Genomic DNA, 17,805 nt, shown 5'->3' on the forward strand with positions numbered 1-17,805 from the left:
AGGCATGGTAGTACCCCTTAATATGATAAATGTATTGCAAGACCCCACAGAAGATCAAGGGGTAAGGAAAGTCAAAACAGACCTTCATTGGCAGAGGTATGTGGATGCCGACACACCATGAGTTCTCATCAAACTAAGAGCTCGATTGAATAGACTACATGTCCCCCTAGGTTCCTTTAAATTAGAGGATGCTCCTCCCTCAGAGATGCCTACTATAGAGGATAAACCACCCCGAAAAACCAAGGCCTCAAAGGCCAAGTGCCCTAGGGCACCCTGCAAGGGCAAGCAAATTGTTCCAGAAGCCGTAGAGGATGATGGGGATGAGGAAGAGACCGACTTGCATCACGTCCCCAAATAGTTTAAAGCATACATGGTACAAGACCATAGGATACTACTAGAATAGGCTAAGATATCTACTGAGCAAAAAGACCAAAATGGGTATGACGGTCTCACAAAGGTCAAGGACATGAACCTGGCTGTTCTAGGAGAGGACCCTAAGCCAGTTATTTAGCTGATAACCTAACTTTCAAGCAAGAACATGAGTTACTTGACTTGTTGCATGAATTTCAAGATTTTTTTGCCTAGAAGTACACAGACATGAAGGGCATGTCACTGAAAGTAGTGTAACATACCATCCCTATGATGGATGACATTAGATCAGTATGGCTACGACCCTATCCCACGAACCCAAAGTATGTGATGATCATCTGAGAGGAAATATAAAAGTATATTGATGCAGGGTTCATTTATGGTCGCGATACTACAAGACACAGGCCTCTTTCCGATGTTGTCTTCCAACATTTCGTGGGCACAAGCACGATGATCATTGATACGGTTGGCGGGCGGGGAAGGTGTCAGTGTAGATGTGAAAATAGGAGTCGGTATATATGTTGGTACATACCAACTCCTATATAGACATATATACCGACTACTACCAACCCTTGCACCGACACTTTCACTGACTTCTAGGTACAATTTTCCATACCAATGTTTTTACAAAACGTCATTTCCAAGGGTCCCAAAATAAATTTTGGACCATAAGTTTCTTCATTTGAAAGCTAAAAAATAAAAGAGTATGTACACCAAATTTGAGATCAAAACACTCATATATTGATAGTGAACTTAACACACAAATTAATGTATAAAATGTCACTATAAAAATGTGAGTGCCAAATTACACATAGAAAGTCTTCTAGTGTGGAGGGTCACTTGAAAAAAATCCCCACAGTAGCAAAAGCAATGGTTTTAGGCTCATCAATTGGTATACCACACTCCCTGTTTTGTTTGGCTTTTATGTATTGCATATCTACTTTGTGACTGGTTACCCACTGCTTTCTATTTTTCTATTTCCGTAATGCTTTACATGTGCTTTTCAATGGTTTGTCAATGCTTTACCAATGCTTTGTGACTGCTTTCTCTTTTAAAACTACTTTCCTGTAAACATTCATTGCTTTCATATTGCTTTGGCACTGCTTTGTGACTTCTTTGTGACTGCTTGCTTTTGTGAGTGCTTTTGCAGTGCTTTAGCATTGCTTGTGAGTGGTTTGGTAGTGCGTTGGCACTACTTTCTAATTGGTTGGTCACTGCTTTGCATTCGTAGAATCATGGATGATTTTTTCAAGTTAGTTTCGTTAAGAAGCTAAACTTTTATATTGGTGTCGACAGTTTGTATGCCCTAATAAAATAAATGTTTGAAACATTCGCCAGGATTTGAAACTTTTATGCAAAAAAATTTAAAGTTTCACCAAGGTTTACATCTATTCCTTCAAAATTCAAAAGAATATATAGAAAAAAGTACTACATTCCACCAATATTGTGAAACTAAAAAAATGAGGTTAAAAACTTTCGCCAAGATTTTATATTAATATATAAGCACAGCTTCGATAAAAACATCCCTGTTTAGACTGCTTTAAATGGAATATGCAAAGTACTCTACATGTGTTTCGTGGGTCTCATTGCTTTAGCACTGCTTTGTATGTGTGCTTGTCAATTCTTAGTAGTGCCTTGTGACAGCTTTACCACTACTTTCTCTTTTAAAACTGCTTTTCATGTATAAACACTCATTGTTTTCAATATGCTTTGGCACTGCTTTGTGACTACTTGATTTTGTGAGTGCTTTTGCACTACTTGTGAGTGGTTTGGTAGTGCTTTGACACTGCTTTCTGACTGCTTGGTCATTGCTTTGCATTTTTAGACTACTTTACATGGAATATGCAAAGTACTCTACATGTGCTTTATGGGTCTCAATGCTTTAGCACTACTTTGTATCTGTGCTTGTCAATGCTTAGCGGTACTTTGTGACTTCTTTTCCGCCCGCTGCTTTCTCTTTTAAAATTTTTTTCCATGTAAAGTCATTGCTTTCAGTATGCTTTGGCACTGCTTTGTGTGACTGCTTGCTTTTGTGAGTGCTTTGCAGTGCTTTTGCACTACTTGTGACTAGTTTGATAGTGCTTTGGCACTACTTTCTAACTGCTCGGTCACTGCTTTGCATTTTTAGACTGCTTTACATGGCATATGCAAATTACTCTACATGTGCTTTGTGGGTCTCACTGCTTTGTATGTGTGCTTGTGAATGCTTAGTTGTGCTTTGTGACTGCTTTACCCCTACTTTCTCCTTTAAAATTGCTTTCCATGTAAACAATCATTGCTTTCAGTATGCTTTGGCATTGCTTTGTGACTAATTGCTTTTATGAGTGCTTTTGCAATGCTTGTGAGTGGTATGGTAGTGCTTTGGCACCACTTTTTGAATGCTTGGTTACTACTTTGCATTTTTAGACTACTTTACATGGAATATGCAAAGTACTCTACATGTGCTTTGTGGGTCTCACTGCTTTAACACTACTTTGTATGTGTGCTTGTCAATGCTTAGCAGTGCTTTGTGACTGCTTTACCACTTCTTTCTCTTTTAAAATTGTTTTCCATGTAAACAGTCATTGCTTTCAGTATGCTTTGGCACTGCTTTGTGACTGCTTCCTTTTGTGAGTGCTTTTGCTTTTGCATTGCTTGTGAGCGGTTTAGGAGTGCTTTGGCATTGATTTCTGACTGCTTGGTCATTGCTTTGCATTTTTAAACTACTTTACATGGAATATGCAAAGTACTCTACATGTGCTTTGTGGATCTCAATTCTTTAGCACTACTTTGTATGTGTGCTTGTTAATGCTTAGCAATGCTTTGTGACTGCTTTACCATCACATACAAAGTAGTGCTAAAGTAGTGAGGCTCACAAAGTACTCTACATGTGCTTTGTGGGTCTCACTACTTTATGTGTGTGCTTGTCAAAGCTTAGCTGTGCTTTGTGACTGCTTTACCACTGCTTTCTCTTTTAAAACTACTTTCCATGTAAACTGCTTTGCCACTGCTTTCTCTTTTAAAATTGCTTTGTTTGTTTTATGTTAGGTACAACTCACACTCTTGCCATCCACTCTATGTTACTACAAGCACATAGAACTACTATGGCTTTCAAGCTTGCTCTTTTCCAATCTACCTCACACATATCCACATCGACTAAGAACTTAAAGAGAGACACTCTCAATCACGAGTTCATCACTCTTAGCTCTCTCTCTCTCTCTCCCCCCAAAATAATGGAGTAGAGGATATTCTACAATATTCACAGGTTGTATTCACAATTGCAAAGAGAAAGTGTTAATGGATGTTCATTTGTACTCCATTAACTAGTGTATTGATAAAATGTTTGTAGAAAATACAATGCTGTGAGGTGAAAAAGAAGCAAACGAGATGGGGCAGAACCTGGTCGGCCTGATTGGGTCGGCTAGATTCAAGCTGTTGGTCAGTTATTGGGTCAAGGCGTGCCCTATAAAAGGAGGGCCTCTACCCTCATTCAATATCACTTGCAGCAGCAGCATTTGGGGAGCAGACAGCAGTAGCAGCACCTAGCCCACCCTTGGACCTAGAGACAGGAGGAGAAGGAGGCTAACATAGGGTTGCAAACTGAGCTCAAGGTGCCACCTAGGCTGGCTTTTGGATAGCAAGGCAGAAGGGATCTAGACAAAGTTTACATTTGCTCGAGGTGGAGTACGCGGGCTGAGAGATGTGGAACTGCAAGGCTTGTAGTAGGAGAACCTTTTGGTATTTATCATGTCCTACTTTGTAAACGGACGGAAATATAAAGTGTTGCTTCTACACTTGTCTCTGAGCATTGTCTATATACTGGCTTGCACATCTATGCACATAAGTTAAGAAGTTTGGGATTCCACACCCCACATCACACTGTGTGAGCTCCTGGGCATTACTATCAGTCTTCCGTTGTGCGTACCCTTTGTTGGGTCTTTTCTAACATCGTATCAAAGCCCAAGTAGGAGGCTCACACATGTGGGAGCCTGAAGGTAGGGAACTTGCTGAAGGACGACCCTTATTCAGATGCTCTTGGGAATCGACTTCCACGACTAGAGGATTGTGCCCTTGCGAGAAGGAGGGTGACTCTGGTTCAGTCAAGTGCGTTAAGAGTTCTGGTCTATTGAAAATTGAGTTTGGTTGACGTTGATGTGTGGTATAAATAGCAGAGATGTTGACCTCTACATCCTCTTCAGCCCTGCTCTCCCTTCCTCCTCTCCTAGTTTTCTCTCATTCACCATCCCTAACTTCGGAGAGTCTAGGAAACTAGATGGGACCAACTACCCGATCTGGAAGGTGAAAATCCAGAGCCATTTAGTGGCTCGGAAGTTGTGGAAGTTGACCACGGGAGTGGAGGCAAAGCTAGAGGACATGGTGAACAGGCAAGGGGAGATAGTCATGGCAGTAGACAGAGAGGAGCTCAAAGCTTGGGAAGACAGAGATCCCCATGCCGTGGCATTAATCATAGGGACTATGACGGACTCTGTTCTCCCACATATCCAAATGGCCGAGACTTCAGTAGAGGCGTGGGTCACTCTGAAGGATCTGTACGAGACGGACAACACCTCCTAGATTTTGTTTCTTCAGCATCAACTCTACAATCTTGATATGGAAGGAGATATAGTACATATCCACTTAACGAAGGTCAAGGTGGTGAGGGATCAGCTGGCAGCAGTTGGTCAGAAGACAGACTCATGCCATTTGGCCTCGATGGTACAGAGGAGACTACCTCAGAGTTTCAAGAGCTTTGTTATGACTGTGACAGCAGGATAGAGGACCAAACCTCTGACGTTTGAGGAGTTGGGTCCATTACTGCTACATGAGGAAACTCAGGAGAAGCTTTACAACAACGACAAAGACGACAAGGCAATGCTGGGTGGTGAAGAATTACGCTGGCAAATGAAAGGGCAAGCCTAACAGTGGCATGTCCAAGAAAGATGATCTAACAACAAGGAGACTTCAAAGAGGAAGCAGAAGAAGAAGTGCTTCTACTGTGATATGCCACGACATTTTGCAAAGGACTGCAGAAAGAAAAAGGTGGATCAGAAAAACAAAAAGGAGTCCCTGACTCAAATTCAGAGGGAGAGGCCAAAGCAAATGTGGTAATCAAAGAGTTGTTCTTAGTGACATCACCGAGTGTTCCTAAGGTCAAATATGTTAACCAAGAAATCACAGTGAGGATGTCTAACATAGAGATATGGGTCGATGAGGAGTCAAATGCCTTTGTGAAGGTGACGGACAGCATGGAGCGCTTGGTACCTTCCAGGTGCGTGGCTGTTGACACTAACACGAGGGTGGATTCCATGGAAGGTCCTGGGGTCTCATGGTCAGATGGATGTTGTACTTCAAAAGAGGATAGTATAAGATTACACAGGCTCTTGGTGGGTGCCTCATTGAGGTACAGGGTTTACTTTCAGAGCAAACACACAGGCAGTACAACAGTCTGGTATGTACTTGACATTTTGCATTTGAGCCTTATAGCATGCTGTGGAGAGACTTTACTCTTAATTTTTCTCAGGAGATACGAGATTGGAAGGATGCAGGGGAAAAAGAAGCAAAGGAAAGACTTTGTTGGCAAGGAGATGTATTGCAACAAACTTATATGATTAATGAAGACTCACCTCAAAATATTCATTAAGCACAATTACACTTGCAAGTGGCAGGCTGAACAATTCAAAGAGTGTCTGCTGAGGTTTTCCGAAGATGTTTTGGTTTTAGTGGTGGTTTTTGCAGAGAACTATTCTTTCAAGGAGTAAAACGAGATTCAGTCCATGCATTTGCACTCTAGCCAGGTTACAATTTTTGTCCACATAACATATGTTTGTATTGGATCTAAGGTGAAGAATACATTGCATTTTTTCATTTCAGATGACAAGGTACACGACACTCTCTTTGTCCAACATTGCTTTATGCTACATCATAGGTGGTTGTCAGATCAAGGATTGGAACTGAGTAGGCATTGGGTTTGGTCGGATGGAGCAGCCTCTCAATTCAAGGCTAGAAGACCTTTCTATTTTGTTTCTAGATTTTAACAACTGGCAGGTTTGAAGATGACATGGAATTTCTTTGGATCTGGACATGGAAAGGGCGAGTACGATGGGGCTGGGGTTGTTGTGAAGAGAACATTGACACATGAACAACTAAAGACAAATAGATCCACCTTAAAACATGCAAGAGATGTCTTGTATTTTTTGAGGACCAACTTGTCTCATGGGGCTCAAGCCAGCTATGCATCTAAGGAGAGGAATGTAGCACGAGTGTTTTGGGAGGTTAAGGAGATATTGAAAAATCTAAACAGTGGGGCTGTCAACCTGTGCCACAAACAATCCATGCATTGTATACAAGGAGCTACGCGAGGGGTTGTTAGTCAAATAGCTATGAAAAGGTTGTCATGCTACTGCAATGCTTGTATTCAAGAGTCTTAGGGACACTACACCAATAAGAAGCATGTGCCAAGTTGGGAATATCACATCATTGTTCCTGACAATGCAAGTGTTTTGGATACTGATGAGGAGCTCATTGAGGAGCCTCTTCAAAGGGCATCATGAAATGGTTAGCGATGCTCTTTGCATAGGGGACAACTTCGCAGTGAATGCAAAGGTAGACAATGAAGAGGGTGCTGACTTCTACATCTTGAAGTATACCAATGCTAAGGAGAAGAGCCAAAAGGCTATGAAGGATGCTTGGGGCAACATAATTGCTACAAGCTCCTTTGTTGTGATTGCCGCTACAAGCTTCTTGATCACAAACCTGAGGTCATATTATATTCCCATCTTGTAAGGTCAACCAAGTTTCCACTGGAAGCCATTGAGGGAGAGAGAAACTTGTACTTGCTATCACTTGAAGAGTACGAGGTTGTCTACGATAGCATGCCTTATGATCTCTAGACCATATTCTTATTTATTTATTTTCCACGCTTGCTTTCATTTTCTATGATTGTTTATTTGCTTGCCATTTTCTATGATTGTTTATTTGTCTCCCTTCCCACAAAAAAAAAAAAGATTGTTTATTTGTCTCCCCCCAAAAAAGAAGCCAAATATGATTGATTGTAGCAAATATGTGAGAAACTACTGTATATACATCAGTCAAGTAATGGTCATGATCCATAAGCAAAAGTAATACTTCATAATCCAACCATAGGACACATGATCCAAGAAGTCAGAAAGCACTACGGCTCGGCAAGACATGATGCAAGTCACAAAGAATAATTACATGCTCTAGTATTGTATTCATGATACAAGTGAACAATTGTACATGATCCAGTAGCCAAAAATTACACCTCATGAAACAACAAGGTACATGACCAAGGTTACAGATAGTATTTGTAGTCCTTGAACAATTTCACAAATAACAGGTTGTAAACAATGTCCTCCACCTCGGTCTGATAAATATGTCACGTGCCCCAAAAGCAATCAACTCCACAATTGGGATTGTCACCCATCCAAGCTGAACCGCATACTTTTCTGCAACTAGCAGGCTATCTGTATCTTCCCAAGCACCAAAGTAGTCTTCAGATGCAAATTGTTGACGATCTCATGAGTTCAACCATCGTCATAACCAAGGTCCTACATGCTTAACCAGAAAATTGTGCTGCCAATGCAAAGGGACTAAATCTAACTTTGGAAGTACACAAAATGTCCCTTCTGGATTTCCAGTACACTTGTAGAAGGTGTCATCTAGAAGCACGATGCTCAACACATCATAGAAAGGGTATTTCTCCCATAAATACCACAGGTGCTTGAAAAAGATAGGTTTCCCATCAAAAATGGTGAAATGTGCTTTGTCACAATATTCTTGATCCAAAAATCTTGAGATAACATTCTTCAAGCTAGGAAAACACAATTTAAAGCACCGCAACAGGTCACGTCTCCGTTGGGAGCTCCATAAATATACGTCGAACCATCGAGCTACCCAACACAAAAGTCTCTACGTCCTCTGGCACCAAAAATGTCAAGTCATGATCAAGCCCTTTGTGAAAGTCTCGTACTTGCCGTGCGTGAGGATTCGGAGGATTGTGATGACAAATCAACACACCATTCATGTCTATCACAAGTGCACATTGTTCTACATTCTTACTCTCTTGTCTCGTCTCCATTCCTTTGGTGTGTTACTTCTCCAAACTCCTCCTTTCACTAACAAGTTTTCTTTAAAAATGATATGTTTCCTCTCTTTTGTAGGGCAAAAAACCTGAAACCCTATGTGCAATCATCCATGGTCGCACCTAAGACACGTACTCTCCAAGCAAGAATGTGCATTCTCTCCCTCTTGTTTTCCTTTTCGTGTATACATTAACCTACAACTAGCACCTTAAGTGCTTACAACTAGTTGCAGTGATGGGTATAAGAACCCTTGCTCCTTTCTTCTCCCTCTCTTTCACTTTCTTCTTCTCTTTTCACCTTCTCTTTTATTCCTCTCTTCTCTTTTCTAGTCTCCCCATTTTCCCTATGTTACTCCTCTTTTATTCTTTTTTATATTCGTTTAGCCTCTATTATTCTTTTAATTGGTCAACAATAGGCTGTCCACCTCATCCATTTGCAAAAAGGTTGTGCCCTATATAAGGGTGCAACACTATGGAGAGTTTTACCACAAAGGGAGCAGTGAATTCCTTCTCATTCAATGTCCAGTGTTATAAAAGACAACCAACTTAGATGGTTAGTGGCAAAGCTGCAACTACTTCTCTTACATCATTTTACAACAACGTATCGTCTTCATAAAGACTGCTATGATACCACAACAAAGAAACACATCCAAAGAGTGAGCAACTAGAAGCGCACATATATATGAATACTTCTATAATGTCATCAATAAAAAGATGATGAATGCAAAACCTATTAGGGTAAGGACGTGTCTCCCCTTTAACCCTTTTGACACTCTGCAATGCATTAGTGCACAGTCAAACCTATGCATATACTAGACATAATGCTGACATTGCATCCTCAACAAATAAATGTTCCTATTATTTAATTTTTTTGGTTCTAGACTTCTTTCATTCTAGATCACACAAAAGGCCAAATAGCTAAGCTCTACAACTCTTATCAAAGAATTATGTTGCTAACATCAAAGATTGCAACTTATACAAAATCTATACTAAACTAACTATAGGAAGGGAAGCCAAATTTTGTGTGTCCCTTGGAAGGGAACAAAACGATGGTGCCAAAGAGAAAGTCTTGAACCGTGACCCCCTTGTAACGGCTTAGGAAAGACATGTGGAGGCAATTTATCATGCTTCTACAGATAAATGACCACAAGGAACATCCCTTGCTAAAGCAAATAGTACCACCTCATTTCAAAGCACATACTAACAGTTCATCTCTTAAGCACATTTCATTGAATTATTTTATCCCCACTATGTTGGAGAATCTAAGCTTGTACTTAGTAGAGGACTTAATTACCTTACTCGACCACCCACGCACTGCGAGAACAAAGAACCAATGAATCTTGAAACAAGGGGAACACAAATGTGGATCCAACTTTAAAGGAAAGATGTAGATCCAACTTCAAAGGAAATGAATGCACACGAATCGACTCAACACTCGGTTGACAACAGCGGAATATCCACATGTACTGTGCCAAAATGAAACCCTCATACAAGATAGCCCCCTCAGAAATCCTCCTACCTGCTCTATGCTCTGTGGTAAACACTAGATTTTCTCCCAATCTCTTCCCAGCTTCAATGGCCTATGTGACTGTGTTGCAAGGGTCCCCATTGGGGGCCTCACATAGTGGAGGGGCTCGTCTGCCCCCCATTTCAGATCTGGACAACTGGGTGAGATCTGACAGACTGAAAAGTCTGTGAAATGGCCAACCAAAACAGCCAACTAGTCTGTGAGCTGGCCGACTGTTCAGGCCTCTATTTAAGGTCCTTGCAGCCATGTTCACTGGCCCATTTCCTAAGCTCAGGTTTGGCCTATATTGGCACCCATGCTGGCCCCATTCATCTGCCTAGGCAGTGGATCTGCCAGCCCAGCTCCTACTGCATCTCGCTGGAATTATCAGGCCAATCTCCTCCATCTTCAAGCTCTGTTTACTGCCACATAGCAGTCGTATTTATTGCTCCATGTGCCTTCCCAGGCTCCCCTAGACACCCATGCAAGCACATCTTCATGAAGTCCACATGTCAGCCTATATGCTGACCGTGTGACATCATCAGTGGACAATCCTCTCTACCCAGATCTGCACAAATGGCATCTTCCTCTTATGCCCAAATGGCATCTCCTTTGATCCTCCCATGTCCATGTGCTGTCCTCATTTGGAGACTTAAAAACAGGTGAGACATTGTCAATCTACAACAAACTGCATACTAAGACAAGATGAGTCTCAAATGTACATTTAATCCAATGCCCCCACAAGCATAGTTACCAGCCGAAACGGAAGAAACGGAGTTTTCGGCCCCTGCCAAAACGGAAACGGAAGAACGGCAATATGATAGAATTTATGTATAAAAATTTATTTTTTATACATGATATAATTATCAATAGAGTGCAAATCATACATAATACAATTATCTATACTTGAAGCTTCAAGCATCAATGCATGATTCATGCCTCTGATTCTAAATTCTTGAATGATGCTTCAATAATCTGAAATCAACATGTATCATGACTAACAAGTTTGGCGTTACAAGAACCTGAAATTTATAAGTTAAGAACTTTAAACTTAGCACACAAGTTGAAACTTGAAACTTGAAGCTTGAAAGCATCCAATGTCCAGACTCCATAGATGATCATGATTCATGATCCACAAATTTCATGATCATGACTCATGAGTCATGCAAGACTCAAAATAGAAGCACCCATGGATGATATAAAAAAAAGCAGCTGCCACCTGACACCAAGGTCCAAAGTATACTCAGTAGTAAGTATTGTATCTACTATCATAAAAAAAGAAATAACATAGTCTAGGAATCAAGATGCATCATGCTGCAGCCTGCAGGCTGCATGCATGATGCATCTGAAGTGTCATGACTAGGAGTAGGCTAGCACTGTAGTCTGTACAGTCGTAGTCAAGTGACAAGGACCAAGGTACATCACTACTAATCATCTGCATCATCCATGGACTCCTCGTCATCGTCATCCTCTGCCTCCTCAGATTAGCTTGAGGCATTTGTGTCACTGTCTGAAGAAGAATCATCAACATCAGGATCAGGACCATCGCGTGCAACTGAAGTACTAGCACCATCTCCAGATGGTTGAGTGTATGATCGTGTGTGGTGTGTTGGTGTTGACAGCTCCTCATACAACATGGTGTATATGTCCAGCTCCTCCCGTGGGATATCTGGTATGGCCTTCATCTTCTCCACGTCCACCTTGTCTACATTCACTTGGCGAGGTTCAGGGCAGCCGACGGCGAACTCAAGGAGACGGAGGTTGCAATGACAAAACACCAACCGCTCCAATTGAGCCGTGCTCAATCTGTTCCTCTTCTTTGTGTGAAAGAGGGCCCAAGTGCTCCAGTTCCTCTCACAAGGACCGGTACTGCAGTCCTGTGAGAGAACACGTATAGCAAGGCATTTCTGCCATAAGCCAATTAAGCAGAGATAAGTATCAGGAACTTGATAACTTTATGTTAGAAATTACCCAACAGAGGGTACACACAGCGGAAGACTTATAGTAATGCCCAGGAGCTCACACAGTGTGGTGTGGGTGTGTGGAATCACAAACTTCTTTACTTATGTGCATATAATAGGTGTGTAGACTCATCAATAGACAATGAACCAACCAGATAGAGAAACCACCAAAATATACCATCCAACACTATGGACACAATACAAAAGAGATAGATCCGGAGTCCCACCAATGGTGTGGTCCTCTGATCTAACCACAAGGTCCTCCTCCAATCTACTGGCTATCTCTAGACTCGAGTCCGCGTGCTCCACCTCGAGCCTCTGTAGACTTTCCGTCCAATGTGTTCTTCTCCACCTTACTGCCTGTAAATCAGCCTAGGTGGGCAGCCCCTGCCAAGCTTTGTCTGCAGCACACAGATCCCTGTTCCACTGCTCCAACCTGCTTGTGAATGGCTGCTCCAGAAGGTATGATGATCTCAGCACCTTGCTGCCCTAGAAGACAGCCAAGGTCCAGCCTCTCCCTAGAGCTAAGTCTGCAGCACCTGTTGCACTCTCTCACCTCCTGTAGATAGGCCCAGAGAGTAGGCTTCCTGCTGCTCCTTTCTGCCCTAAACTGCTGGTTGCTGGATGAGAAATGAGGCCACAAGCCTCTCCTTTTATAGGCCCCAAGGGCCCCTTGAACTAACCAACCAGCCAGCCCTAAATGGGCCGACTGGCTGGTCTGTTTGGGCCGACCAGTCTGCCCCAAAACAGCCCTTTAAGGGCTCACAAAACTAGGGCCCTTTGGCCCACACTAGGGCTTTTGGCCCTCCAATCTAGGCAGGAGCCCAGCCTATATAAGGCATGCCACTGCCCACTGGCAGCCCCATTTGCTGCTCCACCAGGCCCCATACAGCCCCGTATACCTGCGCTCCTGACCTGCCATGTCAGCGCCTTTCTGTCTTGCTGGTTCTGCCCTCTGCCAGACTCTTCAGCGCCGTACAATTCCGTACACTGCTGATGTCAGCGCCATGCAGATCCATCCTAGCTCCGGGTACCTTCCATGTTCTTTGATGTGAGGTGCTGCCCATGTGGCAGCCCCCTCTCTTCGTTTCCTCTTGGGCACATCCTGCCCTAGGTCTCCCTCCCCAACGCTCTCCTCATTTGGGGGCTTACAGATGGGGAGGTGACCATTCCAACACCCCCTCTCACCGACACATCTCGGCCCAATGCCAACACATCGATGAAGATGCTCCAGTAACTCCCTGGTCGTAATCCTCTGGAACTCTTCGATGTCGAAATCTTTTCCTGGCTTTTCATCCAGTGGCTCCTGCTCCACCAAGTCTAGTTCCGCTTCCGCCCACCATCCTGATACACACGTTGATCTCTGGTAGCACCACCTGGCACCACCTCCTTCAGTCAAGTTCCCGCCTCTGAACTCGAGCAATCCAACCGTCACGATCTTCCAGCTGTCCCCCTCATAATGAGTGAACAACCTGGAGTCTTCCAGGCACCATGCTCTGAGGGTCAACCCGTCCTTCCTTTGGCAAGGTCTGCAACAAAAGTACATCTCCAGATCACCTGGACTGCGAACTTTAAACGCACCTGACTGAACCACCCTCCTTCTCGCAAGGGCACAATCCTCCAGTCATGGAAGTCGATTCCCTAGAGCTTCTAAATCACGGTCGTCCTTCAGCAAGGTCCCTGCCTTCAGGATCCCACACCTGTGAGCCTCCTACTTGGGCTCTGATACCATGTTAGAAATTACCCAACAGAGGGTACACACAGCGAAAGACTTATAGTAATGCCCATGAGCTCACACAGTGTGGTGTGGGTGTGTGGAATCACAAACTTCTTTACTTATGTGCATAAAATAGGTGTGCAGACTCATCAATTGACAATGAACCAGCCAGATAGAGAAACCACCAAAATATATATTTCCGTCCAACACTATGGACACAATACAAAAGAGATAGATCCAAAGTCCCACCAATGGTGTGGTCCTCTGATCTAACCACAAGGTCCTCCTCCAATCTGCTGGCTATCTCTAGACTCGAGTCCGCGTGCTCCACCTCGAGCGTCTGTAGACTTTCCGTCCAATGTGTTCTTCTCCACCTTACTGCCTGTGAATCAGCCTAGGTGGGTACTGGGCAGCCCCTGCCAAGCTTTGTCTGCAGCACACAGATCCCTGTTCCACTGCTCCAACCTGCTTGTGAATGGCTGCTCCAGAAGGTATGATGATCTCAGCACCTTGCTGCCCTAGGAGACAGCCAAGGTCCAGCCTCTCCCTAGAGCTAAGTCTGCAGCACCTGTTGCACTCTCTCACCTCCTGTAGATAGGCCCAGAGAGTAGGCTTCCTGCTGCTCCTTCCTGCCCTGGAACTACTGGTTGCTGGATGAGAAATGAGGCCACAAGCCTCTCCTTTTATAGGCCCCAAGGGCCCCTTGAACTAACCGACCAGCCAGCCCTAAATGGGCCGACTGGCTGGTCTGTTTGGGCCGACCAGTCTACCCCAAAACAGCCCTTTAAGGGCTCACAAAACTAGGGCCCTTTGGCCCACACTTCTAGGGCTTTTGGCCCTCCAATCTAGGCAGGAGCCCAGCCTATATAAGGCATGCCACTGCCCACTGGCAGCCCCATTTGCTGCTCCACCAGGCCCCATACAGCCCCGTATACCTGCGCTCCTGACCTGCCATGTCAGCACCTTTCTGTCCTGCTGGTTCTGCCCTCTGCCAGGCTCTTCTCCAGCGCCGTACAATTCTGTACACTGCTGATGTCAGTGCCATGCAGATCCATCCTAGCTCCGGGTACCTTCCATGTTCTTTGATGTGAGGTGCTGCCCATGTGGCAGCCCCCTCTCTTCTTTTCCTCTTGGGCACATCCTGCCCTAGGTCTACCTCCCCCACGCTCTCCTCATTTGGGGGCTTACAGACGGGGAGGTGACCATTCCAACACTTTAAACATATTTGTAGTAGATAAAACTTCAAATTACTTAACGACGAAGCTCTAACTAGTGGCGTTGTAACTTGTCTCTTACCAAAGTAGGAGTACAGTTGCCATATTTCTCCCACCAGGAGACAAGCTACAACTGTGTCTCTCGAAGCCTAGCCGTAGGTCGACCAAAGAAGAGGCTGTGATTGCGGAACAGTAGAAGTTCATCCTCCATTCTTCGTTGCATCATCAAGTCACCACCCGTCCAATTTTGTAGATACTGTTGCATCCCCTCCTCCAACTCGTCATTCTCATATTGCTCTTGACTGCGCCAGAGGGGATGCAATACATGTGCCACCGCATGGATTGGGCGGTGGAACCAATTCCACCGCTTATTCCATATAGCACGGATGGACTCAACCCTAAATCATGCCACAAGAAATTGGAATGCATTATGCATGCAAAATTCATAGACTATAGATAATAGTACATACATAATATATATCTGAAAATTCCAGGCTTCATGATAACAAATTGCAATTTAGTAACTGCAATAATTATACATATTACAAAAGTAAAGAGTCTTACTTATCAGGCGATAGGGAAGTGTTTCTGTTGAGGGCCTCTCCAATCTTGTCCGTAAACTCGTACAAGAGCCCTAATGTGCTTCCCTCCATGTCCGTGATGCGAAGCACCGTGTAGATAGGATTAATCGATTTGATTAATGCCTCCACCTGATTCCACCAAGACTCATCCATGATCATGCGGAAAAATTTGATAGACTTTGCTTGGCCTCTATCATCCCAATCTCCCCACTCCCGAGACACCACCGTGCGCAATAAGCCCTAGCGCACTCGCACAAGCCTCTCCACCACTATGAACATGTAAGCAAACCTTGTGGCTGGAGGTTTCAATAGCTGAAGGTCACTGTAAGCCCGATAGATGCTGAGGACTTTGGGTCTCTTCGTGACAAACTTCACGATACTGCGGGCTGTGGAGAAGATGGCATCAATCCAAGGTATCTTCCCTAGGTCCTCGATCAAAAGATCAAGGCAATGTGAGGCACAAGGTGTCCACACAATCTTAGGGAACTCATCTTCTAACATGGCACCCATTGACACACAATTGCTGCCATTATCTATCACCACCTGCACCACATACTCAACACCTATCTCCATAATGGCTGCCCGTAAATGCTCCCAAATATACAACCCTGTAATCACTGTACCTGCAGTGGAAGCATCTATGGCTCTCAAGAACATGGTTTCCTTGCAAGAAGACATTAAAATATTGTACACATTCCTCCTGCGTGCATCTGACCATCCATCGCATAAGAGTATGCATCAATATTTTTTCCAAGTCTCTTTCAAGGGCTTCATTTGGTCTTCCACACATTCCCTCTCTCTTCTTAGCTCTCTTGTCTATAAGGCCTCATATGTAGGCCCTTCCCATTCATACCCAATGCGGCTTACGGCTCTCATGGCCTTCCTCCATCGTGTAGTCTTCACCACATGAAAGGGTATTGCACACTATACGAAGAGCTTTGTGAGCTCACTAGTGGCCTCCTTCATTGCTTGCTTTTGCAAGCGTGCTTGAATGCTAGACCTTTGAAGTAATCCTCTTTTTCTCATACTAGCATCCACAGTAATTGACCAGGACCCGCGCTCGATGTAGTTGATGCCCCTCTACTTCTCTTTGCAGAACCCAATGTGCTGGCATCATCCAATGGCTCAGTGTCAGCAGCCTCTTCTTCATCTTGCAGCCCTTGCCCTCCACTTTTTGCAGCCAAGGCTGCCATACGCACACGCTTCCATTCTGTTAGACCACCTTTCACTGGAGTAGGCACGAACTCACAAGGTCCTACATCCTTGCTGGGAACACCTGCTAGATGGTCTTTCACCCGTGTGACAGACCCCGTTTTGCTTATGCCGCAATAGTTGCATCTCCACTTCTTGGAGCCACCGCCTCCTTTATAACTATCCAGGAGGAAGACATGGACCCAATAAGCATCTCTCAGCATTGAGGAGGATGGAGAGGTCACAAGTGAGAAAGGATGGAGAGGTAGAAGGAGGATGGAGAGCTCAGAGGTAAAAGAGGATGGAGAGGTGGAAGGAGCCAGAGGTAGAAGTGAAGGAGGATGTGGAGAGGAGGAGGATGGAGAGATTACAAATAAGATTAAAGAGAGGATGGAGAGAAGAAGGATGGACGGATGGAGAGCAAGCTGCCAAGCTGCAGCTTGCAGGATGGAGAAGATGGAGAGAAGGATGAGGAGGATGGAGAGAGAAGGATGGAGGTCCGAGGAAAATGGGATGGAGAGTCCAAGAGCAAAGGATGGAGGGATGGACAGAGCTTAGAGAAGGTGGAGAGAGTAGCAAGGATGCACAGAAGGAGTGCAATGGGCGGGAGGCGACAAAAAAAGGAGCCAGGCGGCGAAATCGCGATTTTGGGGGTCTAGGTCAAAAACAGGTTTTACGAAACGGCGTTTCTTCGTTTCCGTTTCGCCGTTTCCGTTTCCTGCCAAGAAACAGCCGTTTCTGGCAACTATGCCCACAAGGAAAAACTTTTGAACATTTTTGAACTACAAACTTTTTAGAGCAAACACTAAACCTAAGATCCTTGATAGATTGGTTGTGAAAAATCTTAATGACTTTCTCCAGATACCCACAATGCTGTTTCTCATTCAGGCCATAGCCCTCTCTCCACAAACAAAAGCTTTTTATCATTTGCTTGAAATATCCTTGGTCTTAAAGAAGTAACCTTCCTTACACTTAACAAAACCAAAATTACAATAATTGTCGATTTGTTTTCTCAATATGCAGGAAAAATGGGCAAACTATATATGCGTGTGTGCCGCCAATCAAGCGCGAGTGCGTGCCTTTGTGTGTGTGTGTGTGTGTGTGTGTGTGTGTGTGTGTGTGTGTAATATTCTGAAACTAACATAACTCAAAGGGTGATGAAAAACCAAGGACACAAATTATTTT

The sequence above is a fragment of the Dipteris shenzhenensis genome, chromosome 31, assembly GCF_047967505.1.
Source record: "Dipteris shenzhenensis isolate YYH24624 ecotype China chromosome 31, Dip_SZ_1.0, whole genome shotgun sequence".
Taxonomy (NCBI): Eukaryota; Viridiplantae; Streptophyta; class Polypodiopsida; order Gleicheniales; family Dipteridaceae; genus Dipteris; species Dipteris shenzhenensis.